The sequence below is a fragment of the Meleagris gallopavo genome, chromosome 5, assembly GCF_905368555.1.
Source record: "Meleagris gallopavo chromosome 5, MGAL_WU_HG_1.1, whole genome shotgun sequence".
NCBI classification, from domain to species: domain Eukaryota; kingdom Metazoa; phylum Chordata; class Aves; order Galliformes; family Phasianidae; genus Meleagris; species Meleagris gallopavo.
In genome coordinates this window covers 17,012,475-17,037,219 of record NC_139408.1, presented here as the reverse complement: position 1 = coordinate 17,037,219, position 24,745 = coordinate 17,012,475, and the positions used below count along the sequence as shown (strand labels likewise).

Here is a 24,745-nt window from a genome sequence, read left to right as displayed (position 1 = left end):
GTATATGCATAGATAAATGTTTCAGAGTATTTACTACCTGTATGTTTTTTCTTTCCTTTGGATTTAGAAGTTCATCAAAGGCAGACAGGGTAGAGTTCATTTTAATAAAGAAAGAAAAATTGGCTCCAATAAGACTAGCAAAACCAAATGAAATGCAGAGAGGAAAGCTGTAACGTAAAAGTGAGAAACCTAAAAAGAACTTTAAAATTCCTCTTAATAATTTAAACTGCCAGCAGCACAGAAATCAGGAATTATATTTCAGACACGACTTATGGCAGGCATGTCTTAAAGAAGAAAGACAAAGACAAATAGCCTGAATAGACTGTCCCCGGGAATAAGAAGTGCAGGATTAGGCCCTGGGAAGCCAAGCATCTTTTCCACTGTTCTGTCTGTAAAAGAGTGGAATGATGGCCCTTGGTCTTAGTGACTCTAACAGATGGAGTTGGGGAAGCAGTAGGAAAATAACATCATTAAAACTTTTGTCTTTCTGTATTTATGAAAAGTCAGGTTTATGCCTTGCTCAAAATGTTTGAGGCTATTACATTACAAAGATTTGGTATTAATATGATTAGGTTAACAGTATTTTTTCTGTAATATGCATCATAAAGTCCTGTCAGAATGAAATTTAATGCTAAAAACATCAAATAATAACTTTCACAGACCATTAATGCTTAAGGCTCCAGCGTAGGAGTTTATTACAAAGGGACCCTGAAATGCTGCTAGCTCTTACATCAGAATATACTTTAAGTTAGAGGTATTTTCCCCCCAGGCTTTGTTTGCTCCAATGTGATGTAAGCTCTTGCTCTGACTGTTACGTTGGTAAACAGACCGGCTTAGCTTTGTGGCTGGATTCTTGCAGTAAAGCCAGGATCCTGGAGGAGGGATTGGAGAGGTTGTTCCCATCCTCCCACAGGGATCTGAATGCACAAACTCTCGGCCACTTTACCCTTACTGGCTGTGGCAGGCGATTGCCCCATCTTTTCCAAACCCCCCATTGCCTGCAGTGGTGGTGCTGTGCAGCAGGATGAGTGGCGGTGTCCCTCGCTGGTGTCCCTCGTGCCACCACGTGTACTGCTGGGAGAGGAGATGATAATTCGTGCCCTCTCCTGAGGGACTGCAAGTTTAATGTCCTTAAGGAACACGCAGTTGATGCATACAATGCTGTGCGCTACTGATGCCATTCAGATTTCTTATCTCCCTGTAGGAATATGGCTTTGAACCCATTTATTTGACTCCAGGTAGGTGTTAGAGTATCTTGCGATTTTCTCCTCGTGATGATCTCATCTTGATATAAGTCCACGGGTGCCCATGGAGATATATGAGAGCAGGAAAGGCAAAAGAAGTTAGACTGATAGCAAAATGGGCGCTGGGGCCTTTGGTAGGAATGCCTATTGTTCTCCTTCAATAAAAAGTGTATGATTAATCACCAGATTGATTACATTACTCTTTAATTAAGATCATAAGTGCTGAAGAACTGGGACTTCGGTGTAGTTTTCCTTTGTTATCTCTTCACTATAGTCCTGCAAGTGTGACTTTTATAAACATTTCATCTGCCTAGGTCCATAATTTGTAGCCTGTATTGGACATAAAAGGCATTGATTTCCCCTTACTACAATTGTTCGCACCCCTCTAACAGGACCTAAGGTCACATTCTTCCTTGCTAGTGCTTCCACAGCTGGATCCATTTTAATGAAAAGCAAAAATGTGGGTGAAAATGTGTTGATTTCATTTATATTAAAAAGTAACTTTCCTTTACCCTGGACTTGTTCCATAGGTTTCCCTGGAGATCTCATGCCCTTGTGGGAACTTTCACAGAAAGCTGCTGATGCAGCCTGGGCAGCTGTCACCAGTGGTTTACGGACACTTTCCTCCTGAGGCATTTGTTCTTCACATATCCAAATCCTACAGTGGATCCAGTCCTCAGTAACTGGGATGCTGCTGTAGTGAGTGCATCAGTGCTGAAATCCACCTGAAATCTAAGCTGAAGCACTTTCATAAGCCATTCTCTGCCTGGCAAGAGCCAGCCTCCAGCCAGAACAGGCCGATACCTTTGATGCTATCAGTCTGGAGATAAGGAGTAGAGTGGCCAGGCCAGCTGTTGGCTCTAACTGCATGCCTGGTAGCCAGCCCTTAAGGCTCCTCACAATGCTCTCAGGAAAAGCTGCTTTTTAACATTTAGTTCAAGTGCAGACAGGCACTGGAGTTGGGTAAGGATGAGGCCACAGGTCTGTTACACCACTTTGGGGTCAAGTTTAGTATGTGGTCTGTGCCAGATTTCAGCCACGCAGCCCAGGAACTCGACTGGAAATGCCACTCAGACACAGGCAATGGTGCTTCTGTGCTTCTTCTCACCCAGAAAGCTGGGTCCTGGCCTCAGGTTGGATCTTTCCTGCTCTTCCAGCAAGGGAAGCCGACACACTTAACATGCCCTTTGCATGCACCATCCCAGCTCTTCTTTGGAAGTCCTCTGCCCCCTTGCTCCAGCTGGCTGAGCCTCACGCATGGTGGTTATCTCATCTCATCTCAGCTAAGTGTTTCAGATGCAATTGCTATGTGGGTATGCAGTTTCAGACTGGTTTAAATAATACATAATAATAGTAATGATAGTGATAACAATACCTGATGTTATAGACAAGAAAAATAAAACTATTGTCTCAAAATGTTCCCGACAAGCAATACAACGCTGTTACATACTTGGAAGAGGGGGAATGGAAATTACTTCACACGTTTTCTTCCCATGAGCCTTGTCTAGCCTGCAGGTTACATCGGGGAGACAGAAGCATCTGCCTGAGAAACGTGGCATGAGCTCAGGTCGGGGCAACAGGCTGCCTCCCACACAGCCCTTTCAAAACGACGGCACTATCAGATGGAAAGAGGTTACAGCATAGCGTGGTGTATCAGTCTGTTGAGTATCTTTGCAATGGTTTCCCACAGCACTTTGCAGCTTGTTTAACGTATCACGATTAACCAGTAGGCTCTGCAAGAATGTCTTACAATCAGTGGAAATACAAGAAGCAACCTCAAGGACCACAGCAGACGACAAACATAACAATGGACAGTAAGCCTGTATTTATTGCCTCTCCTGAAAGATGTCCACAACTGCCTGGGTTCTGAAGTACTGAAAGTTTATTCCAAATATTTTTGTTTGAGTCCCTTCAGCAGCAGAAATGTGGATTATTGATTGCGTCCAATGAAACGTTGGAAAGCCACAAGTTTTCTCACTGAGCACAAAATGATCAGTTATCTGGCTGATTCTGAGGAAAAAAAAAAGACTTGATCGTGAGCTGAGTGTAGCGAGATCTTTCGGTTAAGTCTTTCTTCAGATACGACAGCTGGCAAATGTCTTCTCTGGTGCGCCAACTGGCAAGAAAGTCAAAAAAAGAAACCCGGCATTTTTTATTATGCTTTTCACCTCCTTCTCACCGTGCATCTTTGCTCATTTGCTGTTTGGCGGAGTTCGGCAATTGCTAATGGATTCGCCACCCTTGTAAGTGAGAAAGTTTCTCACCCTGTTATCGAGATCAATGGTTTCCTCCAGTTCTAATTGCAAAACACTTTCTTTATCATGAAAATCTGAAATTTCCATAAATAGCTTTCCCAGGGGCTAAGCAAGTGCTAAACAAAAACAAAAACAAAGGGAGAGGAAATACAATGAAAATAAATAACTTGAATGCGAAGCCATATCAAAGTCTGGGTTGTTTCAGGAGCAGAGTTTGGGAGGTGCTGAGCACCTTGAGAGCTGATCTGGGCACTGATAAAGCTCAGCCTGGAAGTGCCAAAGCATCCTACAAGCCCTCTCAAAGCAGCCTGTCAGCTTTTCTTCTCTGGTCAGACTGTGACAAAGTCCAAAGCTGATTCAACGCGATATTAAACCACAGGTTTTAGTTGTAGAGATGAAGGAAGGACAAAGCGGCAGATGACAGCAAAAGTATATATGAGGTGAAATTTCTCGGTACTTAAATGGTGGTAAACTAAGTGATGCCTTTCCACAACTTAACTACCCCAGATCCAAAATAGTTTACTGCGCAGGTCTCTGTCATGCTATAGAAACCTGACATGCGGTATGTCAGCAGTGAAGTAATATTGACAGACAAATACGGCTATTGTATTCATAAACGCTCGCTTTACAAAGCTAAGCACGTTGTAGCAAAATATCCTTAATGCTAGCATGATAGACTGCAATGTAATCATTGTCCTGGGTGAATTCAGAACACAAACAAAAATAGATTAGCTAACAACTAAATTGTATTTATCTTGCTTGACAGGGCTGGTTCAGTGATGAGTCATTCTCAGATCTAATACCACCGCCATCTCCAGTGTTGTTGGTAATTGTTACTGCTGAGAGAAAAGGCTCTGACAGTCTGAAGAAGCAAAGGAGCACTAGTTTGCCTGGCGTGGGAGCGCTGGCATTAGCCCGCCTGAGCCCCAGCAGACGTAACACACCAATTAGCTGCGTACTTCCTTGAGCCGTACAGCTGGGGCCATGGCAGATCTCATGGGGCTTTTAGGAGGATAGAGTTGTTCTTCCAGGCAGGATTGTGGCTGAGAGTCTCCCAGATAAGCTGCCCTATCTGCGTGCTGCTGCTGCTGCACATCCTTCCCCAATGCAGGCAGGGGCGAGAAGAGCCACGGCCTGGTTGGGCCCACGAGCTGCCATGTGAACTCTGAGAAGCCCTGGGACACAGCCAAGGTGATATGCTTACATGGTGAGGAGGAAACACTCGGTGAGCTCTTTGGGGATTAACAGCATTCTGCACTTCTGATGGAGAGTAATTATCTTTTTGAAAACAATTGTCAGATTAATTTTAAATAACAAAACTCTGCAAAGAGGTAGTCAGGTTCCAGGTGGAAATGTTCAAGGGAAAACAAATATTCACAGCAAGAATGGGCATGAAAAATATTGGGCTTGATGCTGATCAAGTTCACATCTGCTTGAAGGCCCAGCCCAAAGAGTGGTGGGGCAGCTCAGCCAAACTCAGTGTGATGGCACGGCCGCCAGCCGGGTATGGGTGAGACCAAACCCCAGATCTCTATCGTTTTGTGGTTTTCCTTTTTGCGTATCGACGGGGAGGAAACGTGAAAACCATCAACTGTTTTGCAAAACAAAACACCCTACCTAGGGTTGGCAGAGGCTGCCTGCCCAGGACTGCTTCAGGACATGGCCACAGAGCCACAGAGCCCTGCAGGCTGCGATTCAGGCTGGAGCAGGCACCGCATCGCCTTGGGTTCGTTGTTGCCAGAGCAAATTGGCCTCGTGGCTCTTGCACAGAGCCAGCCGGCTGCGTGCGACACCAGGGCTCAGCCAGGCATGAAAATATAAAATGAGAGAATAAGTTAAACCACCACATTCTTTGGGGAGATGTTAATGGGTGACAGTTATCCCATACCACCTCGGCCTCTGTTCTTTCATCAGGATCAATTACTTAGTTTTTCTTTGTGTGCACGATGATGCTTTCATGAAAAACAAGCCTATGGAAATACTGAATACCAGTAGGTCAGAAGAAGTGAAGGATGCAAAACTGCAGTTTTCCCATGGCCTGAAAATGACTCCCTCCCTGGCTTAGGGCAGCCACAGGTATGCTGTTAATTTTAAGTCCTCTTGCCAGAAGGCTATAAAATGTCTTTTCATCTTACGTTACATAAGTATCCAACAAATAAGAAGACTGTTATTACAAAGGCAACCACACTGAAAAAAGGTTTCATTTACTCTAAAAACCTGCATTAAAGACTTCTGATGTCTCTATGTAACGTTTAGGTTGCTGAGCACTTGAAGAGGAAAATTCGCTGAATTCTTTTTAAAAAAGAAAAAGTAACTTAACTGGGATGCTACTAGGAACCACGTGGTTGATCTTCAGTTAAACTTTATGATAAGATGCTCTCAAAAGATGAATTTCCTCAGACTTCCAGCATACCAGACAGCTTTCTGGAAAGCTATTTAGCACCAAATGACAATCAAGCATTCTAGAGATCATTCTGAACCAGAGTATGCACCCATGTGTCACACAAGTGAAAACTGTGAAGTGCTAAGTACATCTTAAGAAATGAAAACACAACCTAGCCCGAGGATGCTCAGGAATTGAGAGAAAGTGCTCAGAAGACATAGGAAGGGTCCTTATATGTTTTGTGGTCAAATAAGTAATTTTGCTTGGCTTCATTTTGCTTAGTTGCTGAATCATTGCTTTGTATTTTCATATGATTTTCTCCAGGAAAATAAAATGTGACTCTGTGAAAGTAAGATGAAGACATCATGATAGTGAGGCACAGGAGGATGCCTCTGCGAAGGGGATTCAGCAGGCATTCAACACGCCTCTTAGCAATCAAGGAGTTCTTCCTGAAGTTGTTTAGTTGTGTTAAGTCCTTCAACATCTCCACAGGCTGAGAGGAATTGCATGTATTTAAGATACACTACAAGTCAGTTAACTTCCAGGCAGTAAGGAATCCTCACCTGCTCATTTCACAGGGAAAAAAAAATCCCACAACAATAGAAAAGACCATGTGCGTGTTGACATCCTGCTTGTGAACCAATATTGTCACAAGCAAGAGGCTGGGAAAGAGCAGACAAATTAATGAACGCGAACTGACTTACACTAAGCTAAAATTAGGTACAATATCCTGTCTGAAGTTATTACAATTAACTAAATAAATATACCTTCTCAGCTAATTATTTTTGTAATACCCTTGTGCCTAGAGGCCACATTTGAGACTGAGAGCCATCTGCACTAAGCGCTGCATGCACATCCAGTGAAGACACAGCCCAGCCTTGAACAGCTTGCTGTTCATATAGAGGAAAAGGACTAGAGAATGAAATCATTCTTTATTATCTGTGTTACAGAAACTGACCTAGAGAAACTGAATCATTTTGCCCAACACTGTATAAGAATTATTTGGCAGGACTCAGAAGCAAAGAGAGAAGACGGGTACCCAACTTATTCCCTAGCACAATGTCTTTTACCAGTTGACTTCTCATACATGAGACAGTTTTGGACTCTTGTTCCTCCACATTGCATTCATTCTTTTTCAAATGCAGCACAGCATGTCATAGCTAGAGCTTTCGATTTCCCCTGGCTCCATGCATCTCACCTGTGTGAAACACAGCTATACTGTAATGATGAATGATGTCTCACTCGCAAAAATTCAAAGCCTCAAGCTTACATGTTCATGAACATCCAGTTTCTGTTGGCTGCTTTCAATTGTTTGAGTTCACATGTCCTTCCTCAAACCTAGAAATACATTAGACCTCCTTTTTGTACTAATGGAAATCAGCTATACAGAGAAAACCTTTAAAGTATAATGGCAAGGGGAGTAAATGTGTTAAATATATCCAGAAATAGCCTGTTCTTTCAGGCTAAAGTAGCTGTCCAGTATAGCCTTGTCTCTTGGAAATAAGCCTCAAAAACTTACTTTTCTAGCAAACGCTTTGTCTTCAATAACTAAGCTACTGTTGTCACCATCAGCATTCCCTGAATAGTTTACACCACATACTTGCACATATAGGAAATAAAATCATCAAAGCAGAAATTGTGCTGCTTGCTGGCTCCTTCTGCCTGCTGAAGAAAAAAAGTTTAGACATTTGCAGAAATACAGTGTGGCCGGCGTGTGGTGACTTGACTCTGTTTTTAGAGACCTCCTACAGTGACATCATCCAGCATTACAGTTCTAAAGCTTTGGCCTTTCCCTCCTCCAACACGAAGCAGCGCAGCGATGTGACTAGCGGACAGTTCTCAATGTTTCTTTTCTCTTCATCTGCTGAAAGCAAATCTCATAACAAGACTGAAAATCATGAGGTTTTAAAGTGCTATTCCTACAACTTTACCAAAGAACCTCAAATTTGTGTACCAGGCTTTGACAGATACACTCTGCAGTCAATCAGCCATACTTCTAGATTTGAGAAGGTTTGAAATTTTGGCCCAAAATAAATGGTGTGTTCTTCTTGTAATCTTGACTGTGGAGTTAGTGTAATGAATCAGCAATGAAAATTTATTTTTCCAGCAGTTTAGCTATTAAATATGACTTTCTGTGAGTCCTTGAGGCTGCCGAGAGCTCCAACAAGTCAACCTCTGTGCCATCTTCCCAGCCATAAAATTGTTTTCTGCTTCTTTGCCAGGCTGAATGTTCTAGGAAAAAGCCTAATATTTTTCCCAAATAGCCACATGCCTGAAAGAAAATCTTTCCTTAAATAGCATGGGTGTATAATTTTAATTCATTCTTATTTTATAGTTCTGGAATATTTGTTTACCTGAAATCCTGCAGTTTTCAGAACCATACCGTAAGGCAATGAAAAAGACTAGTGGCATTGGTGGCCTGGACATCTTCCTTTCTGAAGTTTCCTGGCTGAGAGATGGAAAAAGAAAAAAGAAAAAAGAAAAAAGAAAAAAAAAAAAAAAAGAGTCCTCTGTGTTTGATGAATGCAAAAACCAGGTTTGTAAGCATGGAAAGAGCCTTTAGAAACACAAGTGAGGTTTTGATCCCTGGCCTCAGTGTCATCTATCTTGGAAAGCTTTCTGTTTTTATTATTTTAAACAGGTCAGCAACAGTAAGATGGGAAACCATAGATCTGAAAACAGATGTCTCTGCAGTGCTTCATCAAAACATTGTATGATTTCAGAAGGAAATTTAATATTGGATGCCTTGCACATTACCTAGCCTGTTGGGGGATGTGAACCCCCTGCCTCTGAAACAGCAGCACCCCCATATCAGCAGCCATGCTGCTTTGCCCCTGGCCAGCTCATCTCACAGAGGCTGGTCAGGGCTGGATGGGGCTCCAAGCACTCTAATCTAGCTGCAGGTATCTCTGTTCATTGCAGGGGAGATGGGCTAGTTGACTTTAAAGGTCCCTTCCAACTCAAACGATTCTATGGCTCACCACACACCTCCAGCATTCAGCTCTTGCAGATTGGGACTGGGGGTCTTCACTTCACTGCTCCCCACAGGGCACAGCTTTTGGTCCCCAACACCACAGCTAGTCTCTTCGCATCTGGGATATGGCCCAGTAGCTGTTTTTGTGTCTCCTGCACCTGTGGATGGTGGAAGCATGCTCTGGGCCCTCCGCAGCACTGCATGCCGACGCTCTGTCTCTACAGAAGTAATTCAGAAGGAACAACAAAGACTTCTTCGGAGAACTTCCTTGCAGAGAAGGTTGTGATTGTCTTGCCAGCTCTCAAAATTAAAGCTATGTTTCAGTCAAAAATGCCTATTCAGACTGACATCAAAGGGAAAAACGTGAGCAGGTCAAGGAGTTTAATTTCCACAGCACCCGTGATTCACATGCAGGGCTCGGTAATGACTTACTGCCCACTGGCAAAAGAAAGCTGTGAATGAAGAGAGAAGCGAGGCAGGCAAACAGCACGGGGCCACCTTCAGCCAGTAGTGTTGTGCTGTGGCCCAGCTCTTCGTCTGCCCAGCCTTTGTGGGGTAGCAGAGATGCCCCTGCCCAAGGATGTCACTGCAGGTGCCACCCAGTGTGCCGGTGCCCGCACTCCCTGTCAGCCTCCAGAGAGCAGGCTCCATTCAGACACCTCAAGCCAGGAACATTTGGGCCCTTCTGGAAAGCTGGGTCTCAGGCTCTGCATCTCAAACCCTGCTCTCATTCCAGCATTTAAATAGGTATCCCCAGTTAAGGTGAAGGAGCTGTGTCTCGAGGTATGAAGGCGGGAGGTACGTAAGCCTTTTAACAGTGTCTGTATGTTCTTCTACTACTCCTTATTTGCTTTTCTCATGGGACGATCCAACAAGGCATTACAGGCTGTTGATAAATAGATTTTCAGCCCATTTCATTTAACCATTACTGCATTTCCATATCAAAGAATTTACGTTTGGCATGCCCAAGCCTATTTTATTTGAAATCTTTTCTCAAAAGAGAAGTTTGGAATGTTTTTTCATTATGTGTTTCATCTGCAGCATACTGCCTTGGTGTTATTTTTGAGATGAGATCTTTTACTCTACCTCGAGTCATTCTACAACTCGTTAGCTTTTATTTATTCTGGCCTCCCGATCTAACAGAATTTCTGTGTTGAAACTTGTTGCTATTTTTTTCCAGGGATACACCGTACGATGTTAAGCCTGTGCTGTGTATCAAAGTGCAAATATAAACTAGTTGATAGTCTCTGGTCACACCCTGGTAGGTGTGGCAGTTGGGAATTTTTTGCTTTCTGGCTGGAGATCAGAATGTGCTTAGCATGGTTCCCCATCCAGCATCTTGGTCGGGAGGGGACTGGCTGCCTTTCGCATGCATGTTGTTTGAAGGGTTGGGAGCCACATAGTTGTACTGCTTCCAAAAGCAGATTTTTACTTGTTTGGCTATATTTAGAGCTGCAATCGGGAGATCTGAGGGTATGATAATCCACTGCCTCACTGTCTTTCTTTTTCCTCTCATTCTCTCTCTCTGTCACTTTGCGGGAGAGAGGATGGACCAGCGCAGCTCCAGTGTCAGTCTCCGGCATGGTGCAGAGCTGCACTACTCCAAGAGAAACTCCAAGGAGGAAGTGTGACTCAGAGAGCTGCAATTCCTTCCATGGTTCCTCCTTGTTCCAGCCGGGGAAGTAACTTACTTCAGTATTTGTGCTGCTAGAGTATGGCTTGCTTCCGCCCCGCTGCTTGCTAGCCCCAGCTTGCAGAGCACAGAGACAGAACGCTCTGAGCCAGAACTTGCAAAAGGGGGGTTGCCTCCTTCTGCTCCTTGGTTGTCCGTGTGAGACAGGGACCACTCCTGCCTTAGGTGAGGTTTCACTGCAAGCAGTCACCTAAAAGCCACCTGCCTAAACTGGCCTTCCAGTCATTCTGCAGAGATGCACACCGCTGGCTGTCCTGTCAGGCATCTTTTACATTGATATCACAAACAGCACACTAACTGTGAGACAACTTTATGCTTTTTTTTTTTTTTTCTACCTAGATCGCCCACTTTCCTGCTTCATTTTCATAATCTTTCAAACAATTAGAGAAAACCCTTATCAGGCTAACGCACAGCTCACCAGACACTTCTGAATTGCCTCTCAGATAATCAATTTCCCACTTATTTTCCATCATAATTATTCATCATTATACTCAGAGACTGGCAAAGAATTTGCAGGCAATAATTCTTTTGCCAAAACAGAAACACTGATAAGAGTATTCATAGGGAAACTTTCACAATCACTATTTCTTCATTTGGAGTACAACTGTAAGGCCCAAGAACACCAACTGGTATATGACTTAGTTGCAAATGATACAAAGGACTCTTCACCTGCTTCACATATTGCTTACCAGCAACACACTTTAGAAAACTATATGGAGTTCACAGTTTTGGTTGTTTTTTTTTTCCCCCCCATATATGCCTTTTCATGTAGAAATACTGCACCACAGTACAAGGACATCTTTCACTGGGGTCACTTTAAAGAGGTTCTGATGTGACAGTCAAGCGTTGTGTTAACTGAGACAGTAGAAGATACTGAATACTTAAGCGATGCACAGGTCTGAAAACTAAAAAGACTCAGAAAAAACAAGAGAGGACAAAAGTCATCCATATGCACATCAACTAGATGCTCCAGGTAGGAATAAAATCACCATGCTTGTTGCTGTACCATCAAAGGTTACCAGGGAGAGGTTTTCAGGAAGTATTTTGCAGTTAAAAAAGAAGAATAAGAATCAACTTGAGAAAATAGGCCCGTTCCTCACGTGGTGTTCAGCAGCAGAGAAATGCACACACTCATATACACAATCATACTTCCTGCCTGAGTGATAGCAGTCTCAAAAATAGCCTCTGAAAGAAGACTCAGGCTATTGGACCAGCTTCTGCTTTCTGTGAAGTGGAGTGAACATCGGTCTGAATCCCATTTTACGTGCAATTTTGTGTACCAACATGTATAAAGGTCATCCTTGTGTTGCTTTGAACGGCATCAGTGCTAATTCAGCTGTCCACCTGGCAAACATCTAGAGAGACACACACAGAAAGACACACTACTCATTTGAGTCTTCACTCCTAGACTGGAAATAACTGATGTAAATGAAGCATGCAGTGCAAATGCGCAAAAGTTACTTTCATTTTGCTTCAAAGCATTCAGGAATTCTAAATAAGCTTAGTTAAAATGATCAGTTGAACTTCTTTGACAGTGTTGTAAGAAATCCTCGCGTAGCTAATTCTTAAATGTCATCAGACAGCAGACCAATTGTGCTCGAGCGCACATTGTTACCCCAGGTAGCAGATAACTTCCTGTGTTGAAACGATGGCTTGAGAGAGATATACTTGCAGACAAGGAAATATCATCTTCCAGTCCTGCTGTGTCTTAAAGTGATCTATGAGAACTCTTTCTAGGTTGGTGCCTGTGTTTAGCCAAGGTATTAGATGCATTCAGGATGTACTGAACTCATACACCTTCTAAATACTTGATACTTTGAATTCAAGCATCTAGCTAATTCAGTCAGATGTGTAGTGCTAACAATAACCAAGTATACTGAACTGCCAAGAACATTACTTATCTAGCTATGGAATAAATATGCTTAATAGTGCTTAATTATACACGTATATGCAATGGGTACCTTTACTGCTTTCTCTAGTTAAAACCCTGCTCCCAATACTTAGTAATACAGAACAACACTTTTAAAGTGGAGGAATACTTTAGAATAATAAGAAAAAAAAAGCATTTGTATTTCATGCTTTGGCATTCTCAACACATAATCCAAAAGTAGGGGAGCAGAACCTTCAGTGGATCAAATCACGCACAGAAGTATACTGAAAATCATTCCATAAAGTCAACTCACGGGACAATGGGATTGTCCCCAGTAAGTACTGCTTCAGTAACACTGGCTGGATGATTCACTGTGAACAATTCAGTGAAAATATCCATATTTTGAATAGCCTTCCTTTTTCTTTTCTCCATGTTCCTCTTTCTCTTCCTCATCTTCTTTTTAACCTTTTCTACCTTCCACCTTCTGATGCTGCACATGCAAAACTAAGGAGCTAAATGAAAGCATACACAAGAAACAGATGACAGAGCAGTGTGGCAGAATGAAACAAGCCATTACTGGGAATACAGAAGATGGTAAAATATCAATAATCAGTATTGACATCTGACATTATTCTCAGAGAAAGGGTTTATTCCCTGCATTGTTTCAGATCCTGAGAATGTCTCTTGCCTTCCACATTGTCAAATACAGCCCAAATAAAGCACAGCTTTAAAAAAAAAAAAATTCTTTTCTAAATAGGATTTAATACTGCACCCATCACCGCAGTAACTGAGAGCAAGATATTCTATTGCGGACGTGGTGCAAAGTTCATGGAATATCAAGTGTTGGTAATCTGTGCTCTGAGCCTGTGAATGTACGTGCAAATGGATCAGATCCACAGCTGGCATCTGTCTGGCTCCAGATCTGGTCCAGTAAGTTTCTAAAGAGTAGTTCAAGACAAACCATTGAAAACTTCCAAAGAAAGTCCCAGAGCACATGACAGAAATGGCCAAGTGGGACAGCACAGTAGAAGAAAGAAATCCTGTGGGTTCATTTCTTTAAAGCATAGAAGTCATTAATCATTTCTATTCCTTTCCATTTGAAACAGCTGCCTGCCCACATTTGCTAAGTAACTGCTTTCCTAGCCACACAGAAACAAGGCTGCGGGCCCCAGAACACTCATGCTTCCAGATATTAATAAATATTTCCCTCTTCCACTGTGTCAATGAGAGCACGTTAGCATCCTCAGCATCTGGTTTTAGTCGTGAAATAATATGTTAATGTCTCCACACTTGGTGAATTCTTTCCAAAAATCCTTCTTATTGCTTATCTTTCAGCTGAGGCTTCAGAAGCTCAAAAGCATGGCTTGAAAACCTCAGTGGCCTTCTACCTGCGATACAGGACAGCACTCTTTGTCAAGTTAGAAAATAATCTCTCTGATCACGCTCATTTGTTTGCCTTCTCATAGAGCTGAATTACACTCCCCACATAAGCCCTTGGCTTCAAAAAATCCGCTGTCATCCCTACAGGCTACTGCAATTAGTGAAATGCCAGCCAGCAGGTGGAGACGCATGAAAGCAATCTCAATTCATAGACAGGCTGCTTTGACATTTCATTCCCATAGCCCTGGCCAAGCACTAGAGCGGGCCAGAGCCAGAGAATATAGCTATTGGTTTCATGGAAAAGTTCAGAATTAAAATCTTGGCTGGCTGACAAACATGTGACAGAGCAGCTTCTCCAGCATGACTGCTGCACACAAAGCCGCAGTGGCGAGCCATCCCGGCAGCACCTTTCATGCACAACACAGGGAGGGGAGCCCGCTGCTGCCTTTCTCCTGACCTCGCCTCGTTCACTCTGCTCAGCAGTGCCGAGCTGTCAGCATCAGCTGTGCAGAGCCACGCGAGGGGCCACGCATACCATGCCTTGTGTGTGCTCGCATTTGGCCTCGTGCCGGGCGAGGGTGGGCTCTGGTGGCTCAGCACCCAGCTGCGTTCCCACCTATTTGCTGTGAAAGTTCAGCCTGAGATGGGATGAAACAGCTTCGCTTCCTCTGTTGCGCTCCTAACTCCTCCCACCCAGCACTTCCTCTTTCAGAGTGGAAACATCATTGTAATAGCTATTTCTGAAACATCCCTGCCAAAGTCAGGAAGCACAGAGGAATACTTCAGTGAGAGGAAGGGGAAAGGTATCTCGCGAGTTATTTCAGGAGCAGGCAATTTGTTTACATTAGTTTGGGAGGAAAGCCGAGGCTAATCCTTCAGACCAATCATTGTGTTTCCAGCTCGAGTCTCTCCATGCTTTAGGAACTAAACTCTCAATGCTTTTAGGGATATGGTTTAGTGGGCAGTATTGGTGGCACGCGGGTGGTTGGACGAGAGGATCTTAGAGGTCTTCTCCAACCTCAATGATTCTATGAATTATAAGAAGCTGCAGAAGTGGATCTGCAGAACACCACACGTGGATCAGTCGTTTTCAGTCACGTATGCCTGTGATGGGAGCTGTGCCTAAATGCCATGCTGAAATAAAGCACATGTATGGAGATGCAGAAAGAAGGAAGGAGGCGGCGTAAAATTAATAAAGCTTCGAATCTCAGCAAAAATCTACAAACATTTTGAATCATTTCAGTGTTTGAACACAGTGTACAAACAAACAGCATTCATCATGGAGATACTGAAAACAATGACTCGTTCTGCAGATTCAGACCCCTCAAGACTATAATAATAATTTGTGATGAGTTAGAGTGCCCTCAAATGAGAAAGACGCTTCAAACCTTGCAAAAAAGTCAACTTCCATGCTTCTAAGGGAATGCATTTTGCAGCTTTTCCACCTTTTTGGATTCTTCTCCTCCCCCTTCTACCTCTCTTTCACTCTTCTCCTTGGAGAGCAGAGTTTAAATGCCACTGAGGAGATAGCCCGCATGCAAAGTCCCTCAAACATAAACACACTTAAGGAACAGATTCATCACAGCATGCTTCCAAATGTAGAAACCACATTCCTTCTGCACCCTTATCCAGTGGTCATTAGCTTAGATCTTGAATGGACATTACTTAAAGCAAAGATTATAAAAACACACATACTGCTCAACAGTGATTCATCAGCTTCCAAGCTCTGCAATCGAGTTCAGAGTGACTCAGCCTGGGGACTTCTGGAATGCGCTACAGGAATTTGCTGCATTGAGTCTGCAAAGCTGCCTTCAGATGGTTTCTTTGGCAATTCAGAACATTTCATTGGACTCAGGCATCCTGCATTAGTTGTCCTTATCAAAGTTTGTGATAACTTACAAGCGACACATCACAATAACAAGAGGGTTTTTTTTTGTTGTTTTTTTTTTTTTTTTTTAAGACCCGGGCCCTGATTTTCTGCTCATGTTTGCAGCACTGTAACATCAGTGACTCCTGTGCTGCCAGCCCTGCAGAGGGCTTGGCACTCACATCAACATGCTCAGGAGCTAAAGATGACAATGGTCACACACACACACACACACACACACACACACACACACCCTGGCGATAAGGCAAGTTATCACAACTATTCCTTGATCTACTTTTTAGTTTATAAATGACTGAGCTTAAAGTCCCTGCTCCAAACTGAAGACATTGTTTATTAATCTATTGCATAGGATTGCCTTGAAACAGCATTTATCTGAGGTGACTCACAGATCGTTCTGATAATGGAAGCTTTCTCTAGTTTTCTGCATGTGTGAATGTATGTAACTATGTATTTGTGTGTGTGTATATATATATATATATATACACACATACACACACACACACACACACAAAATTATTTGCTTTCACAAAATACCCTGTAGATTCCTTACACCCTTTGAGGACTATTTTTTATTTTTAAGAATCACTGTATCATCTATTAGTATATTCTCAGTAAGCCGCTTACTTCTACATGATGCTACAGTTTTGTTGTTTTTTTTTGTTTGTTTGTTTTAGCATAAGGACAATGCTTGATATTCAAAAGGGATAATTATATTAATAATAATAAATCTATGGATAAGCACATTCTGCTGACATGATAGTGTTGACGATTTGCTCAGAACTTACACAGTTCACATCTCTTAGCCAGACCTTGCTATTGGACATAATCAATACTGTATTGCGTATCTCTCAAAAGGTTGGTCTCTGTGGCACCTACTTGGACTGGAATTAGATCCTCATAGGGTTACAACAAGACAATGAAAGTAAAGTAAGGACATAATCCCAGGAAAAAAAAAATTGGGATAACACACCAAAAGACTTACAGCATTGTATTTACACCTATTAGACACATTAAAGAAGCAGAAGTATCTCTTTGAAAGGTATTTTGAAAGCACCCAACTTGGCTACAAGTTAAACAGCGAGCCATGAATATTTGACATCTACTCCCATTAAGTACCACTGAGGTGTTTATTCACTGCAAAGTAAAGTTTGCTATAAATTTCATTCAATCTGAAGTGCAATTGAATGTATTTGCAGATCCTTCTATTCTATCTTTAAGAATTTCACAGGATGCATCTTATACCTGTATATTAATGACAACATTTGGTTTATGTTATAAACTTCTCTTCCCACAACTACGTGGTGGTGTCGTATAGAATGCACGTTCCCATAATCATTTCATATGTTTTCAGTCTTAAAAATACAGTTTATATAATGAAAATACAATATAATTATACACATGAGAGTTCTGGTTTGGAAGAGGTTCAGCAGAATTCTTAGATAAAACAAGTCCCCAACCACAAAGAGCTACATACAGTGATTTGACAGTCAAACATATATAATCACTTATGCTAAATTAAAGGCAGTGTCACCATGTTAGAAGCAGCACATTGAAATCCCTTATGTCAGTTTTGGCCAACAAGTGACAAATACTGCAGATCCGACTAAATGCATCCTTGAATAAACTTGGAGGAACTTTTGAAATAAGTGCTTAGCATGAACAGTTATAGACAGAAATGAGAGTGCAGAGGATACATTTATACAAAGTGTTTTTTTTTTTTTTTTCTGATGATACTAATTGAGCTCTTTTATACCGCATGAACTCAGATCCTTTTTCTTGTTCCACACCAATTTCTAGCACCTGGAAATGGACAGTATGAGGGTACTAAGAGCAGGGGTTCATCCAAAATTATCACATTAGAAAGATTAGTGAAGATAAACACCTTAATGTTTAGGTAGGATTTTCCATTTGCTGCCACTTCTATCTCTCTGCCCAAAACACACAAATCCATTTTCTCTCTACCAAAAATGCCTGCTTAGAGTTCATGGGCAAGATCCTCCACGGATACCAAGTTTTGTAGTTCCACTGAGAGTAGCAGGATGATGCTGATTTACACCAGATATGGATCTGGTTTGCAGCATGTTTCAGTCTGAATTCACGAAGCATGGAGTAATGTGAAACAAGGAAGTGACTTTTGTGAAAAGCATTTTGGAAAGGAAAACCAAAAATGATGGATGTACCACTGGGGCAGAGGGAGTGGAGCCTGCCTCAAAGAGGACCTTGTAGAGCTGCCAACCTTCCCACAAAATGTGCTGCTGCTCTCAGAAAGAAGGGGGAGGTTTCCCCAGGACAAATGCAGCCACACCAAGCCACCCCAATAACTACTTTGTAGATATTTTTATGTACTATTGCATCAGAACCAGACTGAACTTCCAAAACATTTGAATTCAACCCATCACTGATTAATGGAAGGAGGAGGAGAATGGAATGGAGGGTGGGAAGAATAGTCATTGTGAACTGCCATAACACTGGGCAGTAAGCCATGCTATTCAACAAATGAGACAATACATTAAAAAATAAAACTCTGTTTTCAGGGACCTTCTATATATATCAAGAGCTTGATTCACAGACCACTGAAGTTAGTGGGAATCTTCCCTTTAACCAGCTACTTATTGATCAAGCTGTTACAAAACAAGAGTTAATACAGCTCTGCATTTACACATTATCTCAATATTAGAAAATAACAAGGTTGAATGCAACATCAGTGTTTAGCAACTAACTGTAACTACTCAGAACACACCGCCATTTTGCCCACCTGTATGTACTGCATTTTACTGTGGAAGATATTGCATGAACCAACATATGGAGATTAAGATTTAACAAAGGACAGAAGACGTGAACACTTACAAGAAATAACAGTTAACAATTTATGTTCCATCTGGCATTTAAAGCTCTACAAACAGTATTATTTGAAGAAAAAACTGATTTTCAAATACTGCATACCTTTTTATAGCTTCTTTCTGTTTCTTGCCCTCTGGAAGCAATTAGTTCAATCGTACTATAGTTCTTAGATCTTCAGCTATGTAACTGACCATATTACCATCTCAGTTAAATATGCAGCAGGGCCACTAGCCCTTTGTGAGGAAAAGGATTGTTCTTTTCAATGGGAATTTAGGGTGAGGATAGTAAATTATCCTCTTCCTGATCCAGATGTGCTAACAGAGGAGCTGACCTTCCTCTTTTTATCATTACTTTGCTGGAGGTCTCGCCCCACCAATCCACTGACAGAGAAGGAAGGCAGTATCAGGATTTCCAAATTACATGAGACTTATCTATGCTAAGTTACATTCTTGATCTAATTCTCAGTCAGGAAAATTGATTTATCCTGAGGTTTATAATCACTTTTACTAAAGTCAGCTCATCAAGAAAGGCTGAATTATAAGGATACCTAGGAACAGCATGGGGTTTTCAAAGGTAAGAAGAGTAACAGCTCATCTAAGATATGTTTTGAGACTCAAATAATAAACAATATGAGCTTTCTAAAGATCCCAGAAATGTGACAAACAAGACCTTTAAACGAGGTAAGCTCAATTTCTTTAAAGGCTGCCATGTAATGGATGCTCAGATTGAAATAATCTAGTTAGTTTTGACAGAAACACAGTAGAAAGCCCTTGCATACAAATACCCTGCTGATAGGTAGGTTGAAGCAGTAACTTTAGTAATGGATAGAAAACATCCTAGATGAAGAAAGCTTCTATCGATAGCCTTAATGTTAGCCGTTGAAGTCAATGAAAACCATTTATCTCTCTTATTCATTAAATATATTTTCCTACAGAGTGTTTTTTTGATGTAACATTTTTAGCCACATGAGGCACAACTGCAGTTAAAGACTCTGGATTAGATTTCCATCATAAAGTCATTTAAAACACATAGAGAGAAATTAACTTATATAATAGAATACCAGGTTGTAACACAATGGACAGCATAGCAACAACCACACAGTAGCAAAGTCCCAGATTGCAGCATGTAAGGATATGCTCAAATGCAGCAGTTACAGACACAAGAGGAGGGAGGGAGGGAGCAAACAAACAAACAAACTTTAAGCTTACTCTTAGAAGGCCCCAGGTACACAGGTATCTCTAGCTAGATAGTCTTGCCTCCACTGCCAACCCTTAAATGAGGTCTGGGAAGGGGCACTGCATGCACCTGAAGCCCCCTGGGTTAGCCCTGAATTCCCACCAGGTGCTCAATCACTGCTTCAGGCCATGACTTGCCATTTCTGCTACACAGGTGAAATTGGTGGCTTTTCCACATACTCCGAATCTGTGATAGTTAGTCCTCAGAAAGTCAGCAAAACTCTCTTTATCAGGATGGAACATTATATAAAATGCAACCGTTTTCCAAAACAGTGTAACCTCATGAGATTGCACTTCCACTACATGAAGGTCTTCCAACTGAAATATATCCCAGAGCATTCTCCTGCCTTTGGGAAGTCTAAGACTGCAGCTATACTAATTCTACCAGCTCTTATTTTCTCCTCGTATACTTGTTAATAGAAAAAAAGGATATTTAGTGCTACTAAAAACCCGAACTAAATACTCTTCTGGAGCAGAAGTTTTTCTCTGGAGCAATTCCACCAAAGCACAATTCAGGTGTTTCTACAGTTCAGGAAGTGCTTGAATCACTTTTCCCCTTCCTCTTATATATAAATTCAAGCATATTTAATATCCTGGACACCTCTACTTAATAGTGTTGACAGAAAGTGGCTGACATTAAGAGATCAGCTCACAATGCAAAGTCAAATGGCAGGAGCGCATTAAGGTGGCATAAAAGTTACTGCATATAGATACCAGTAAACAAAAAAAAAACAAAAAACAAAAACCAAATTGTTCTGGACATACTCAATGTAAACATCCAAAGTATTATGTCTGTTTTCCAATGAAGAAACATCAAGTTCAGAAATTTCAGTATAGAAAATAGGAATGCTTCACATCTCATCCAGTTCTAAACACATCTCTCCTTGAAACGTTTCAGACATATGGTCTGGTATGGTATCACCTTATAGTCTTCATATCTGACGAGAATTTTTCTTTTAAGATGAGGTTTCTAGGTTTGTTGTTGTTGTTGTTGTATTTTAAAGGCTTACTTCCCCCTTTCTTGCTGGGAAATAAAGGTATAACCTGCAAGTTTGACCTTGTTTGAAGCCTGCTGCTGCTCCTCATCCAAAAGCCAGTACACAGGCACTCGTAACATCCAGCTGGCACTTTTTATTTGATTCAGGAAAATACCTGAGCAAATACTGAAGTTTATATTTAAACTTGCTAATACTGGGTGCATTCCAAAGCCAGGAAAGGCACAGATGATGCCTAGAAAAAGTAGACGTCTGGATGTCTGTCCCACGCAGGATGAATTTTTCAAGGCATTAGTATGTATGTGGCTGAACACGTAACACCTAGTGACAAAGTTATTGCCTTCAAACCCAGCATAGTTCCACTGTGATGCTTCAGCAAGACCTCTGCAACTTTTCGTGATCCTAGGAAGAATATGGAACCTTTGAGTGTGTGGAGACACAAGGTACTACTTCTGAATAACTACATGTGTGTCCTCTACACGCTCAGCCCAACTGAACTTCCAGGCATCGAGAAGTCTTCTCCATCTGCTCTGTCAATTTCTTTTGACTTATCTTTTTTTCAAAAGCACCAATTATGCGCAAATAAAATGAGTCTGATTCTTCAGGTCCATTAATTATTACATTCCATTTACTTTTTCTGTTTACTTTTTCCCTTCTTTATGGAAGCTATTGAAGGTCTAACGATTCAGAATGCTCTGGGAACACTATGTGGCTTTCCTTCTTGTTTGCCCATTGTAACGGAGCTCATTTTTCAGTGGAGGTTTCCCATTATTTCCAGGAAAAATGTGGTCAAACCCATGTACTCCCAAACCTTTTGATCTCCTGAATCCTCTTCATATCCCAGATAAAAAAGTCAGTGATTAAGACAGAGTTCCTAAAAGGACACATAGTCAGGCTTCCCTTTGACCAAAATGGTTTCCCAGTGAATCAAACCTTTCTCAGCTCAGGGGGGGCTCGACAATAGACCCTGAAAAGATGGATAGAGCAATTGTCCTGCTTAGTGATCCACGAAAGGAAAGGGGTCCTTAGTGAAGGGAGACCTACACTAAGTCTGACCTGACACTGCAGGAGTAAGACAATGAAAGGTCAAGGAGACTAACGAGAGGAAAAATGCAGACAATGGGTGCCACAGCTAGCACACAGCTCCTGCCACGCAGACTATGGGGCAGCAACGCTAACTGCCTCAGACATGTGAAGGGGAAGTGAAGCGGAAAGAACTTGAAGTTTCCTTCTTAAGAATTGTGGCCCAGCATCTTCAGGATTTACCCAGGCCTCACAGAGAGGTCAAAGCGACGCGGCTAGACCTGAGATGAATGAAAAATAAAGATTATCTAATTGGGGAGGACTAAAAAAAAAAAAAAAAAAAAAAAAAAACCAAAAAGCCATAGATGTATTTTAGACCAAATGGAAAAGGCAACAACTCGATGGTTGGAATCTGCTGAAACATCCCAGTGCATTTTGTGGGAGGAAGGAGAGAAAGTATTTGCCTAATTCTGTTTAAAAATATTTAAAAATCAGCTCGAGATCTATGCGTGTGGACTTGGAACGAGCATATTTTTCTTCTGCATTAGTTTACACTATCTCAACTCTCTGCATTTCCTTCGGGCACTTCGGGCAATTGTTTCTTTCTATGTGTGAATGAATTCTCGTCCTTGTGATCAGTGTGGAGACAAAAGGAGGAATCTCTGTGGCTTCTGCATGTATCCCTGCCGTCAATGGCATCTCCATTATCACTTCTTTGTGGCTGGGCTCGCCCTCGTTAAACGGAACAGCCCCTTCCTGCTTGGGTCAGACAAGTGCTCGGAATTCCACCTCTGCATCTATGCACGGACAGGCCACTCTTTAGAGATGTTAACAACTACCCGCTGCTCCAAACGAACGTTTTAAAAGCCTCTTTAGAAGATACGGGAAGAGAATCTCCCTCGGCTGTATTTGTCACAAGAACGGCTGAACGTTTTTGCCACGTTCCATCGCATTCTTCATCTTCTCAGTGAGCCGATCTTTTGATAGCAGACATAATAAGCACTGAGATTTATGAGAGTTTCATTTCTGTGGTAGGAACTGAGAAGTGGGATAAACACATCAACTACTTCAATGCGAAACACTACAGAGTTTTAAAATTCAATAGGTTCAACTAAGACAACTGGCATTGCTTTGGAACCTGCACTAAAGTAACACTTCTCCAAAACACAGAAATGAGATACGGCTGTAGAGAGAAGGGATTGAGAGGTTAGCGTTGGTTAGGGAACTGCATGTAGAAATTAACCAGCACACCTGGATTTTATTCCCAAATCAATTGCTGGCCTCCTGTGTGATCCCAAGCAAAGCCCTAGAGCTCCCTCTGCCTCGGCTTCCCTGTCTAGAAATTAAATCCAGCTTCTCTTGGGGAATTTTTTGGATCTTAAGTTAAAAGTACAGCAAATTATTATTTTTGTCTATTTATTTGATTAGGTGTATATCAAAGGGAGAGAAAATGTAAAAAGCATACGTTGGTTGGGAACAGTATAAATTTCAGCTGGCATTAAAGAGCTAAGGAAAATTACAATTGAAGAGTAAAATATTTTTCTTTATTTTGAGACGATGACTCAAACAAAAGCAAATCCTCTGAAAAGCCATCCTCATTGCAAATCATTAGATGATTTCTTTGGAGGATAAAGAAGGTAGATGATATTCCTCTGACAATTATTGAGTCTTCTACAAATAAAACGATTTCTTTACATTCCAGTGATGATCCCTGACATTGTTGAAGCAATGTTTCTCATCTGACCTCTTAAGTTTCCACCTTTATAACTATAGAGCCTGTAGACGAGGGTAGCACTTACAGAAGAATGAAAGATGGATCTCTCCTCTTAAACTTAGAATTTAAAGAACTTCATTCCTGGTTATCTCCCTTACTTACGGAAGAAATTATACCCAATATCAAAGTGTAAAGTAACAAATACTTTTAAAACCCGTAGGTTTACAAAAACTCAAGCAGAGAAGAAAGTGGGTATTTCTGCACTACTGAAGCCAGGGATTTGTATGAAGAGAAAGGATTTCATTGCCTACATTTGATGGACATCTGGTTTTGACCAAACTGATTTGGCCTGTAAGCTTAATCATGTGTTCAGGTGAAAGAGAAACATACATGATTAAATACTTCCTCAAAAGGTAGTAGCTAAAACCCAGGCAAACAGCTGCTCCCTAGGCACTCTTATCCAAAACTGATACACATTGCAGTCCTGAACATACAAGCTGTATTTGACAGAAGTCAGCAACCACACATGGCAAGAAAGAAGAAGGAGTAGAATATTTTATTTGCCTTTGGGAATGTCTAACTGAATGTCTGGAAGAGAGAAATAATGACCGCTGACTGAGATCTAACCACCAGTCTTGAGCATAGATCCAGGTACCTTTTGTCATGAAGGCAAAGCACTTGGGCCTTCTCAACATTAATGCTGTTACACAGACCTGGAGTATACTTCTGAAGTGAATCACCAGTGTTTTTCCCTTGCTGTGATTTGGTTCACATCACAGAGTGCATGTGTTTAATTCCTTCTAGGTTCATCTAAATCATATGATCCATACCAGCTCCAGGACCGTACCTAATATCATGCAGCCAGTGGGACCTGATTACAAACTAGTCATGAGATAGCTCTGGGGTACTTCTCCACAGCACTCCAAGGACCTAACAGCAGGGGTAACACCATGGATTTGAGCTAAAGGTCCACTCCCTCTACCTTGCCATTTGCAGATCGTTTTCCATCAGGTAGATCACTTTCAGCAGGTCATTTCCCGGTTGTTCTGAATTGGGGCCACTGCCCAAATTTTCTTAAGTGTCACACATGCTAAAAATATGATTCATCTGCTCGGATGTAAGGTAGGTGTATGCCTAAGATCAAATGAATCATGTCGTGCCTGTTTTTTTCCATTAACTAGCTCAGATATAATGAAAACCAGCTACAGCATGGTGCAGCTACTCCCACTGCATGTGCCTCGTATCTCCAT

At 41.7% G+C, this 24,745-nt stretch overlaps 1 long non-coding RNA gene across 7 annotated transcripts in view; it reads right to left on the bottom strand.

Annotated features, from left to right (window-relative positions):
- Window positions 1–85: 85 nt before the first annotated feature.
- Window positions 86–24,745, bottom strand: part of LOC104911065 (uncharacterized) — a 272,623-nt gene continuing 247,963 nt past the window's right edge. For 2 of the 7 annotated variants that reach the window (XR_014883458.1, XR_014883457.1), the window contains one exon: window positions 86–3,360. This is a non-coding gene — a long non-coding RNA (uncharacterized LOC104911065). The other 5 variants (XR_014883460.1, XR_014883459.1, XR_014883461.1 and 2 more) reach the window with 5 other exon arrangements.